The sequence below is a fragment of the Canis lupus genome, chromosome 20, assembly GCF_048164855.1.
Source record: "Canis lupus baileyi chromosome 20, mCanLup2.hap1, whole genome shotgun sequence".
Taxonomy (NCBI): domain Eukaryota; kingdom Metazoa; phylum Chordata; class Mammalia; order Carnivora; family Canidae; genus Canis; species Canis lupus.
In genome coordinates this window covers 22,130,990-22,144,149 of record NC_132857.1, presented here as the reverse complement: position 1 = coordinate 22,144,149, position 13,160 = coordinate 22,130,990, and the positions used below count along the sequence as shown (strand labels likewise).

General features: G+C 37.3%; 1 long non-coding RNA gene across 4 annotated transcripts in view; it reads right to left on the bottom strand.

Moving 5' to 3' along the window:
• The window catches only part of LOC140611747 (uncharacterized), a 184,041-nt gene that overhangs the window by 22,326 nt on the left and 148,555 nt on the right, over positions 1 to 13,160 (bottom strand). The window lies entirely within an intron of this gene.

Genomic DNA, 13,160 nt, shown 5'->3' with positions numbered 1-13,160 from the left:
CAGAAATTAAAAATCAATTAAATGAGATGCAATCCAAACTAGAGTTCCTAATGACGAGGGTGAACGAGGTAGAAGAAGGAGTGAGTGACAAAGAAGAAAAGGTGATGTCAAAGAGGGAAACTGAGGAAAAAAGAGACAAACAAAAGATCATGAGGATAGATTAAGGGAAATAAGTGACAGCATGAGGAAGAAAAATCTACATGTAATTGGGGTTCCTGAGGGCGCCGAAAAGGCCAGAGGGCCAGAATATGTGCTTGAACAAACCACAGATGCAAACTTTCCTAATCTGAGAAGTAAAACAGGCATTCAGATCCCGGAAATAGAGAGATCCCCTCTAAATATCAATAAAAACCGTTCAACACCTCGACATTTAATAGTTAAACTTGCAAATTCCAAAGATAAAGAGAAGATCCTTAAAGCAGCAAGAGATAAGAAATCTCTAACGTTAATGGAGAGAAATATTAGACTAACAGCAGACCTCTCCACAGAGACATGGCAGGCCAGAAAGGGCTGTCAGGATACATTCAGAGTCCTAAATGAGAAGAATATGCAGCCAAGAATACTTTATCCAGCAAGGCTCTCATTCAGAATAAAAGGAGAGATAAAGACCTTCTAAGACACACAGGACCTGATAGAATATGTGAACACTAAAGCAGCTCTGCAAGAAATTTTAAGGGGGACTCTTAAAATTCCTATTTAAGAAGTCCAATGTAACAAGCCACAAAAACAGGGACTGAATATGTATCATGATGACACTAAACTCATATCTTTCAATAGTAACTCTGAACATGAATGGTCTTAATTCATCAAAAGGAGCAGGGTTTCAGACTGGATAAAAAAGCAGGACCCATCTATTTGCTGTCTACAAGAGACTCATTTTAGACATAAGGACACCTACAACCTGAAAATAAAAGGTTGGATTACCATTTACCATTCAAATGGCCCTCAAGAGAAGCAGGGGTAGCCATCCTTATATCAGATAAACTAAATTTTATCCCAAAGACTGTAGTGAGAGATGAAGAGGGACACTATATCATACTTAAATGATTTATCCAAGAAGAGGACTTAACAATCATCAATGTATATAACCCGAATGTGGGAGCTGCCAAATATATCAATCAATTAATAACCAAAGATAAGACATACTTAGATAATAATACACTTACACTTGGTGACTTCAATCTAGCGCTTTCTACAATCGATAGGTTTTCTAAGCACAACATACCCAGAGAAACAAGATCTTTAAATGATACACTGAACCAGATGGATTTCACAGAAATCTACAGAACTTTACAGCCAAACTCAAATGAATACACATTCTTCTCAAGTACACATGGAACTTTCTCCAGAATAGACCACATACTGGGTCACAAATCAGGTCTTATCAAATACCAAAAGATTGGGATCGTCCGCTGCATATTCTCAGATCACAATGCCTTGAAATTAGAACTAAACCACAACAAGAAGTTTGGAAGGACTTCAAACACATGGAGGTTAAGGATCATCTTGCTAAAGGATGAAAGGGTGAACCAGGAAATTAAGGAAGAATTAAAAAGATTAATGGAAACTAATGAGAATGAAGATACAACCGTTCAAACTCTTTGGGATACAGCAAAAACAGTCCTGAGGGGGAAATACATCACAATACAAGCATCCATCCAAAAATTGGAAAGAACTCAAATACAAAATCTAACCTTACACCTAAAGGAGCTAGAGAAAAAACTGCAAAGAGATCCTACACCCAGCAGAAGAAGAGAGTTAATAAAGATTTGAGCAGAACTCAATGAAATCAAGACCAGAAGAACTGTGGAACAGATCAACAAAACCAGGACTTGGTTCTTTGAAAGAATTAATAAGATAGAAAAGCCATTAGCCAGCCTTGTTAAAAAGAAGAGAGAGAAGACTCAAATTAAGAAAATCATGAATGAGAAAGGAGAGATCACTACCAACACCAAGGAAACACAAACGATTTTAAAAACATATTATGAACAGCTATACGCCAATAAATTAGGCAATGTAGAAGAAATGGACGCATTCCTGGAAAGCCACAAACTACCAAAACTGAACAGGAAGAAATAGAATACCTGAACAGGCCAATAACCAGGAAGGAAATTGAAGCAGTCATCAAAAACCTCCCAAGACACAAAAGTCCAGGGCCAGATGGCTTCCCAGGGGAATTCTATCAAACGTTTAAAGAAGAAACCATACCTATTCTACTAATGCTGTTTGGAAAGACAGAAAGAGATGGAATACTTCCAAACTCGTTCTATGAGGCCAGCATCACCTTCATTCGAAAATCAGACAAAGACCCCAACGAACAGGGGAATTATAGACCAATATCCCTGATGAACATGGATACAAAAATTCCCAACAAGATACTAGCCAATAGGATACAGGAGTACATTAAGAAAATTACTCACCATGACCAAGTAGGGTTTATCCCTGGACACAAGGGTGGTTCAACACTCCTAAAACAATCAATGTGATTCATCGTATCAGCAAGAGAAAAACCAAAACAGTAGGATCCTCTCATCGGATGCAGAGAAAGCATTTGACAAAATACAGCATCCATTCCTGATCAAAACTCTTCAGAGTGTAGGGATAGAGGGAACATTCCTCAACATCTTAAAAGCCGTGTATAACAAACCCACAGCAAATATAATTCTCAATGGGGAAGCACTGGGAGCCTTTCCCCTAAGATCAGAAACAAGACAGTGAAGTCCACTCTCACCACTGCTATTCAATATAGTATTGGAAGTCCTAGCCTCAGCAATCAGACAGGAAAAAGATATTAGAGGCATTCAAATTGGCAAAGAAGAAGTCAAACTCTCCCTGTTTGCCAATGACATGATACTCTACATAGAAAACCCAAAAGCCTCCACCCCAAGATTGCTAGAACTCATACAGCAATTTCGCAGCGTGGCAGGATACAAAATCAATGCCCAGAAATCAATGGCATTTCTATACACTAACAATGAGACTGAAGAAAGAGAAATTAAGGAGTCAATCCCATTTACAATTGCACCCAAAAGCATCAGATACCTAGGAATAAACCTAATCAAAGAGGTAAAGGATCTATACCCTAAAAACTATAGAACACTTCTGAAAGAAATTGAGGAAGACACAAAGAGATGGAAAAATATTCCATGCTCATGGATTGGCAGAATTAAGATTGTGAAAATGTCAATGTAACCCATAGCAATGTACATGTTTAATGCAATCCCTATCAAAATACCATGGACTTTCTTCAGAGAGTTAGAACAAATTATTTTAAGATTTGTGTGGAATCAGAAAAGACCCTGAATAGCCAGGGGAATTTTAAAAAAGAAAACCATATCTGGGGGCATCACAATGCCAGATTTCAGGTTGTACTACAAAGCTGTGGTCATCAAGACAGTGTGGTACTGGCACAAACACAGACACATAGATCAATGGAACAGAATAGAGAACCCAGAAGTGGACCCTGAACTTTATGGTCAACTGATGTTTGATAAAGTAGGAAAGACTATCCACTGGAAGAAAGACAGTCTCTTCAATAAATGGTGCTGGAAAATTGGACATCCACATGCAGAAGAATGAAACTAGACCACTCTCTTTCACCATACACAAAGATAAACTCAAAATGGATGAAAGATCTAAATGTGAGAAAAGATTCCATCAGAATCCTAGAGGAGAACACAGGCAACACCCTTTTTGAACTTGGCCACAGTAACTTTTTTTTTTTTTTTTGGCCACAGTAACTTCTTGCAAGGTACATCCATGAAGGCAAAGGAAACAGAAACAAAAACGAACTATTGGGACTTCATCAAGATTAGAAGCTTTTGCACAGCAAAGGATACAGTCAACAAAACTAAAAGACAACCTACAGAATGGGAGAAGATATTTGCAAATGACATATCAGATAAAGGGCTAGTTTCCAAGATCTATAAAGAACTTATTAAACTCAACACCAGAGAAACAATCTTATCATGAATTGGGCACAAGACCGGAACAGAAATCTCACAGAGGAAGACATAGACATGGCCAACACGCACATGAGAAAATCCTCTGCATCACTTGCCATCAGGGAAATACAAATCCAAACCACCATGAGATACCACCTCACACCAGTGAGAATGGGGAAAATTAACAAGGCAGGAAACCAGAAGTGTTGGAGAGGATGCAGAGAAAAGGGAACCCTCTTGCACTGTTGGTGGGAATGTGAACTGGTGCAGCCACTCTGGAAAACTGTGTGGAAGTTCCTCAAAGAGTTAAAAATCGACCTGCCCTATGACCCAGCAATTGCACTGTTGGAGATTTACCCCAAAGATGCAGATGCAATGAAACGGCAGGACACCTGCACCCCCATGTTTCTAGGACCAATGTCCCAATGGCCAAACTGTGGAAGGAGCCTCGGTGTCCATCGAAAGATGAATGGAAAAAGAAGATGTGGTTTATGTATACAATGGAATATTCCTCAGCCATTAGAAACGACAAATACCCACTATTTGCTTCAACGTGGATGGAACTGGAGCGTATTATGCTGAGTGAAATAAGTCAATCGCAGAAGGACAAACATTATATGGTCTCATTCATTTGGAGAATATAAATAATAGTGAAAGGGAATAGAAAGGAAGGGAGAAGAAATGGGTAGGAAATATCAGAAAGCGAGACAGAGCATAAAGACTCCTAACTCTGGGAAATGAACTAGGGGTGTTGGAAGGGGAGGAGGTTGGGGGGTGGGGGTGAATAGGTGATGGGTACTGAGGGGGGCACTTGACGGGATGAGCACTGAGTGTTATTCTGTATTTTGGCAAATTGAACACCAATAACTAAATTTATTATTAAAATGAAATAAGTAAAGAAAATTCATCTACCACCTTTACAAATCTTTGTTTTCAAAGATAAAGTTACAGGATGTACCTAAACAGCTCCTAACTGCATTAAAATGAGCATTGTTTACAAGTCATCTGATTTCAAATTCAATCTTCCTCTGAATGTGAAGACAGCATGACATAAAGTGAACAAAGTCTCTGTAAGAATTTCAAATGCATTCATTTACCCTGGGGGTTTAAGTATTGTCATTTTTTATGACTGTGCAGAGCATTTGGTACCTAGGAATGCAAACATGAGGCATTCTCTTAATCTGAGTTAACCTGTTAATCTGAAGATTTTGCATGTGTTTCTGATGTCTTGATGCTTTACAAATCGACAAAAATAAAATTAATACAGTGGCTCTTTCAGAGAAGGATATCCTTCCCCACATACACATGTACTCAATAGTAACCATTTTTAAAAAGAAAACTGTATTGTATTTCTGTTCTTAAACTTTTGGAGATATAACTAATAAAACAAAATATATCCAGTGTACAGACTACATTATGTACAACATACACTTATTGAAAAAAACTCAAAGAGTTATATTAATGGTATAAAGATCATAGAATTAGAGACAAAATGGCTTGATTATCTTCAGCTTCTCTTTATATAACAACTTTTAAGTTTTTACCATCTTAGTTGCTCTTCTATAATGGATCAGTGGCCAACGATAGCTCTAAAATAGAGCCAAACAAGATAGACCCATAGAAACCTGACTTTGTAAATTTTAAAAATTTCTTTTAGTAGTCTCTGTACCCAGCTTGGAGCCCAGAGCAGGGCTTGAACTCCCGACCCTGAGATCAAGAATTGAGCTGAGATCAAGAGCCTGAGGCTTAACTGACTCAGCCACCTGGATACCCCAAGACACATGAGTTTGTATATAAAGGAGATGTAGGTTGTTAAAAATAATGGCAAACTTTACCAGTTTGCTTAATTTCTTAAAAAGCAATAACATTATTGATCTTCCCCGTCAACCGAAAACATTTTAACTATGAAAATTGACACTATCCAAGATTCAGATAAACAATTCTTCTTAGGGAATGGCAATACTATGTTTTAGATAACGGCTGTAATAAAATTTGGTCAGTCAAAAACACAGGTTAGTACCCTACTGTGTTAGAGAATTGAGAACAACTACTAATATAACCTCTAAGGGAAAAAAAAAACCTATTATATTTCACCATTGTGAAAAATATTTCTGACAGTGTAATAAGATGTTTATTTTTTAAAGATGTTTAACATAAAAATATGATACTACTAATCGGATGGCTAGTGTATGAGGCTAGTAAGTTTCCCTTCTTTAATGAAGCCATGGTATATATTCAAAGCTTATTGCCTTATAAAAAGAAGCAGAGTATCCATTTATGTTTCATTGACCCTTGACTCTCAGTCCTTCTACTGTCAAACATGTGTCCTCCTGGAACCTGGGTGTCGTTCAGCGGTAGGAAAGCAGTGATGAGCTACTGTATTAGTCACTGAGCCCCTATGGTGTGCCAGGGCTGTTTCTACTAACTGGAGGTTCCATAGCAGATGATCCCTGGCCTCATAGAACTTAAGTTTCCTTTGGAATAAATGCATTTGCTGTAAAGAAAAGCAAAGCAGCATAACACTCAGGCAAATACTCATGCTGGTGTTACAATTTCATACATGGTAGAAAGGAGAACCTCTGATGCCAGATATTTAAGCAATAAGCAGAATGAAGTGAGAAGGTACAGATAACAGGGTGAAGAGTGTTCTTGGATTTCCCCCCCAAAACAGTAAGTATGAAGCAAGTACTTTATTATGAGGAAGTGCATTAATCAAAAGTCCTGTAACACCTCCTAGAACCCACAGAGAGGTCAGCAGGCAGTGGCTAGGCCACAAGAGCAATCTGTACTAATTGTTTTTAGCAATCTGGCTTCCAAATAGGAAAAAAATGAAGCTAGAGAACATATTACACATTGTGAATTCAGCTTCAGGATCATTAGCAGCTATGCAGTTCATATATAATGGGGCTGGGTTATGAGACTATGATAAAAGAAAACACAAGATATTGTGGTTTAATTTATATTTTTGCTCATTATAACTCTGAAGAAGAATTAAACAGGTGAAAGGTTTGCATTACTTGGGGAGAGAGAATAATTTAGATTATTAAAGTATACAGATTAACCTACCTATAAAAAGTGATGATGAGAGATACGAGTAAAAAATAAAGTAGCAAATTTTTCAGATGATTTTTATTTTATAAGTTGATCCTTTGAGAATATTGTTTTCTGATTCCACAATTGGTCATTCCATTTGGTTGAACCTAACATATTACATTCATGTGCGACATTGTCTGATAAGGCAATGGTTCTTCTTTTAGACAATATTTGGAGCCAGATTTTTCTGTGTTGTTCCTATGAGCCTTTATCGCTCTATGTGGTTGGTTGGAAGTAGCACAAATCTAAGGCTTTGTATGAAGTGAGTAGAACGCTGAATTTGTCAGACTATTTAAGGACAGAAAGTACTGGCGAAGAAGCTCTAGACTAACATCCTTTCTCCACTCTCTTCCTGCATGCCAACCAGCTCTGTGCAACTCAGACTAACATCTTGAACTCATTCATTAACTTCTACTGTATGGTGGTCTATAAGTTAAATCAAGCAGATGTATTTTTTGATAATTAATTTGTAAAGAACTACATATCCTATTCACAAATATTCTAATAATATAGAAAGAAAACTATAATATTTCCAGACAGTAAAGCAAAAACTGACCATTTTTTGAAAATTTTAGCAATTTAAATGTCATAAAGATACAAATCCATCAAAGCCAAATCATCTGTCTCAAAGGTAATACATTAAACAATATTAGTATTTAAGCATCCTTCTTTGCACAATCAGAAAAATACACATTGTGGCCCTCCCTTAGGTATTTCTCCTAGCATTGCCACTTTGATATTTAAATATAAAAAGCATTTTTCTCTAAGTTGTTCTTCAGATCTGTCACTTTCTGTATTAGATTTGAAGTTGGTTGATGAAGCACAAGAACGGTGTTCTGACCAACCAATGCAGCAAGCTCCTTCTCCGTGATCAACTTCAATCCACTATCACCCTCTCCAGTCAAATGAGTGTTAGAGTCTAAAAGCAAATGAGTGCAAATTGCTATCAAGCTCTCTCTCCTGAGGGGTCAGGTGGGTGATGGAGCACAGATTGTGGGTCAAGGGCAGAGGACAGGAAGTGAGAGCTCCTAAAATTAGCCTGACTCACAGGAATCTATAGACTCCTGGGGAGAAGGTCAGTCAGTATTCAATATCGAATCACTATATTGGGAGCTTGATTTCATAAAAGAGGCCAGGACAGTAAGAGATACAGGAATACGGTGATTTCCTCCACAGCTCAGGCAACCAGTGGCCTTCCGGATGCTTTGAGGCTAAGCCCGTGTGAGACTTTTCCATCCCATGTGATATTATCGCCAATAAAGAGATATCATCAAATAGACTGGGGCTCAGTGAATAAACACAGAGAAAGCACCACATATCTAAAGGGCTCAAGTAGCCAGAGAGAGAAAAATTAGTTTCATGTTGAATGGAATAAATAAGGGAAGAGACAGTCTACTTAAATTTAACACACACACACACACACACACACACACACAAGTATTTGAGTACACACATAAAAAAGGTACAATAATACTTTCTAGATGGAAAAACATGATTTTCCAGACAAGTAATCCCGTGGGTGAATTATAGAGAGAATTGCCACTGTGGAGCATCAAATTAATGGTCTAGAGAATCAAGTGCAAGGAATGTATCAAAATACAGACCAAAGATATAAAAAGATTGAAATCATGAGTGAAATCAGAAGCTTAAGAGTCTCATATCCTCGCTTGGTAGATAAATGAATCACTTATAGTTAGGAATAAAGTTTGACCAAATGCTCACAATTGCCCATTACTCAGCCACTGAACTTTGGCTTGACCAAACATTAGCCATGCTTTTCTTTTTCCCCAGACACCTAAACTCTGGCTTTTCCACATGCTTGAGCAAGAACTAAAGCGCTAAGATACACAAAATCTTTTCTTACTTGATTTACTGAGAATCTGCTGAGCAGGGGAACATTATTCCCTGTTAAAGTGCCCAAATTCTGCTGCCTGCTTACACAACACCTTTGGCCTCCTCATCCACAAAGGTATTGCTGGTCTGCTTACTCCTTCCTGTAAAAGAAAGACTTTTCTGCAGAGTCAAAGTTTAACTTCTTCCTTGTCAATTTCGATGCCTTTTATTTCTTGTTGTTGTCTCATTACTGAGGCTAGGACTTCTGATCCTATGTCAAACAACAGTGGTGAGAGTGGACACCCCGTCATGTTCCTGACCTTAGGGAAAAGGCTCTCAGGTTTTCCCCATTGAGAATGATATTATCTAGGGTCTTTCATATATGGGCTTTATGATGTTAAGGCATGTTCCTTCTACCCTACATTCTTGAGGGTTTTTATCAAGAAAGGATGATATATTTTGTCAAATGCTTTTTTTTTCTGCATCTTTTGAGAAGATCATATGATTCTTACTCTTCATTTATTAACGTGGTATATCACATTGCTTGATATTTGAATATTAAAACATGCCTGTATCCCAGGAATGAATCCCATTTAGTCCTGGTGAATAATCCTTTTAATGTATTGTTGGATTCTATTAGGGAGTATTTTGTTGAGAATTTTCATGTCGATGTTCATCAGAGATAGTGGTCTATAATTCTCCTTTTTGGTGCAGTCTTTGTTCCTTATAGTCAAGAGGCTCTTATGGTTTGACTCCCTCTTTGTGTTATCTTATTTTATTTTTCCTTCCCTTCCCCTATAGTCATCTGTTTTTTTCTTTTGTTTCTTAAATTCCACATATGAATTAAATCATATGTGAAATTGTGGTACTTATCTTTCTCTGACTGACTTATTTTGCTCGCCATAATAACCTCTAGTTCCATCCATGTCATTACAAATGGCAAGATTTCATTCTTTTTGATTCCATTATAGATAGATTAGATAGATAGGAATCTCACATCTTTTTTATCCATTCATCTGTTGATGGACATCTGGGCTCTCTCCATAGTTTGGTTATGTGGACATTGCTGCTATAAATATTGGGGTGCATGAACCCCTTCAAATTACTATTTTTGTATCGTTTGGATAAATATCTAATAGTTCAATTGTTGGGTCTCAGGGTAGTTTTATTTTTATCTTTTTGAGGAACCTTCATATTGTTTTCCACAGTGGCTGGTATTATTTATTTAAATTTTTGGAAGAATTCCCCAAGGAAGCCATTCAGCCATAGATTCTCATATGTTGGGAGATTTTTTATTACTCATGCAATTTCTTTTCCAGTTATGAGTCTGTTCATATTTTCTATTCCTTCCTGCACCAAAGACCATAAGATACCTAGGAATAAACCTATCCAAACAGGTGTGCTATGAAAACCATAGGGCACTTATGAAAGAAATTTAGAAAGAGATGAAGAAATAGAATAACATTCTGTACTTATGGATTGGAAGAACAAATATTGTTAAAATGTATATCCTACTCAAATCATCTACACATTCGATGTAATCTCCATCAAAATAACGTCAGCATTTTTCACGGAGCTGGAACAAACAATTCTAACATTTGTATGGAAGCAGAAAAGACTCTGAATAGCCAAAGCAATGTTGAAAAAGAAGACCAAAGCTGGAGGCATCATAATTCCAGAATTCAAGCTGTATTAAAAAGCTTCAATCATCAAGACAATATGGTACTGGTACAAAAATAGACACATGGATCAATGGAACAGAATAGAGAACCCAGAAATGGACCCTCAATTCTATGGTCACTAATCTTTAACAAAGTGGGAAAGAATATCCAATACAAAAAAAAGTCTTTTCAACAAACGGTGTTGGGAAAATTGGGGCGCAACATGCAAAAGAATGAAACTGGAACATTTTCTTACAGCATACATAAAAATAAACTCAAAATGGATGAAAGACCTAAATGTCAGATAGGAAACCATCAGAATCCTAGAGTAGAACACAGGCAGCAGCCTCTGTGACCTGTGCCGAAGCAACTTCTTGCAAGCATGTCTCTAAAGGCAAGGGAAACAAAAGATGGATGGAGAGATGAGGAAATTGGGATTTCATCAAGATAAAAAGCTGCTGCACAGCAAAGGGAACAATCAACAAAATTAAAAGGCATCTTATGGCATGGGAGAAGGTATTTGCAAATGATACATCAGATTAAAGGGCTAGTATCCAAGATCGATAAAGAACTTATCAAACTCAATACCCAAAACACAAAAAATCCAGTTAAGAAATGGGCCAAAGGGGATCCCTGGGTGGCGCAGCGGTTTAGCGCCTGCCTTTGGCCCAGGGCGCGATCCTGGAGACCCAGGATCGAATCCCATGTCGGGCTCCCAGTGCATGGAGCCTGCTTCTCCCTCTGCCTATGTCTCTGCCTCTCTCTCTCTCTCTCTCTCTCTCTCTGTGTGACTATCATAAATAAATAAAAATTAAAAAAAAAAAAAGAAATGGGCCAAAGGCATGAACAGCCATTTCTCCACAGAAGACATACAAATGGCCAACAGATACATGAAAAAAATCTCAACATCACTAATCATCAAGGAAATAAAATCAAAACTGCACTGAGATTCCACCTCACACCTGTCAGATGGCTAAAATTAACAACTCAGGATACAATAGATGTTGGCAAGGATTCAGAGAAAGGGGAATCCTTATACACTGTTGGTGGAATGCAACCTCATGCAGCCATTTTGGCAAAGAGTATGGAGGTTCCTCAAAAGGTTAAAGATAGAACTACACTATGACCTAGCAATTGCACTACTAAATATTTACCCAAAGGATACAAAAATAATGTTTCAAAGGGGCACCTGCACCCCTACATTTATAACAGCAGTGTCCACAAGAGCAAACCATGGAAAGAGCCCAGATGTCCATCAACAGAGGAATGGATAAAGAAGAATGGATGAGCCCAGATGTCCATCAACAGATTAATGGATGCATGGAGCCTGCTTCTCCAAGGACTATTTCCTTCTGATATCTCGACAAATTGCAAAATACTTTGTAGAGCATTGGTCTCATATTTAACTATAACTACAATCTATTCTATCCTCTGTAAACACAATCTTTATGTGTATGCATGAATGTGCAGGGGTGTGTATGTGTATTTTTCCCCTATCTTCAGATGGTATTCTCAAATTAGATTATAAAATCACTTAAGAAATGTGTATTGTGATTAGCTTAGGAATAGTAAGTGCTTATATTAATTATATATTACTAAAATTTTTAGAAATAAAAAAACCTTCTAATGAACTTAATGTTTTAAAAAGACCATTTCTTCAATAAGTGGTACTGGGAAAACTATAGAACTACATGCACAAGAATGAAACTGGATCACTTTTTAACATCATATACAAAAAATGAACTCAAAATGGATTAAAGATATGAAACCATGAAACCTGAAAATCCTAGAAGACAACATTGGTAGTAATTTCTCTGACATTGGCCATAGCAACACTCTATAGATATGTCTTCTAAGACATGGAATACAGAGGCAAAAATAATCTATTGAGACTACATCAAAATAAAACACTTTTGCACAGTGAAGGAAACCATCAACAAAAAAGGTGACCTACTGAATAGGAGAAGATAATTGCAAATGACCTAATAGAGGGCTAATATCCAAAATACACAAAGAACTTAAGCAACTCAACATCAGAAAAAAAAAAAACAAGCAGTCTGATTTTTAAAAAATGGGCAAAGGACATGAATAGACATTTTTTCCAAATAAGACATACAGATGGCCCATAAATATACAAGAAATGCTCAACATCACTCATCATCAAGGAAATGCAAATCAAAACCACAATGAGATGTCACCTCATACCTGTCAGTACAGCTAAAATAAGGCAAAAAACAACAAGTGTTAGTGAGGATGTAGACAAAAAGAACTCTTGTACACTATTGGCAAGAATGTAAATTGCTAACATCACTGTGGAAACCAGTATGGACATTCCTAAAAAAAAATAAAAATAAAAGTACCACATGATCCAATAATTTCACAAAGGTATTTACCCAAAGTATACAAAACATCAGTTCAGGACCCTGGGTGGCTCAGAAGTTAAGTGTCTGCCTTTAGCCCAGTTCTGTGTCTCTCATGAATAAATAAATAAAATCTTTAATTTTTTTCATTTTTATTTATTTATGATAGTCACAGAGAGAGAGAGAGAGAGAGAGAGGCAGAGACACAGGCAGAGGGAGAAGCAGGTTCCATGCACCGGGAGCCCGATGTGGGATTTGATCCCGGGTCT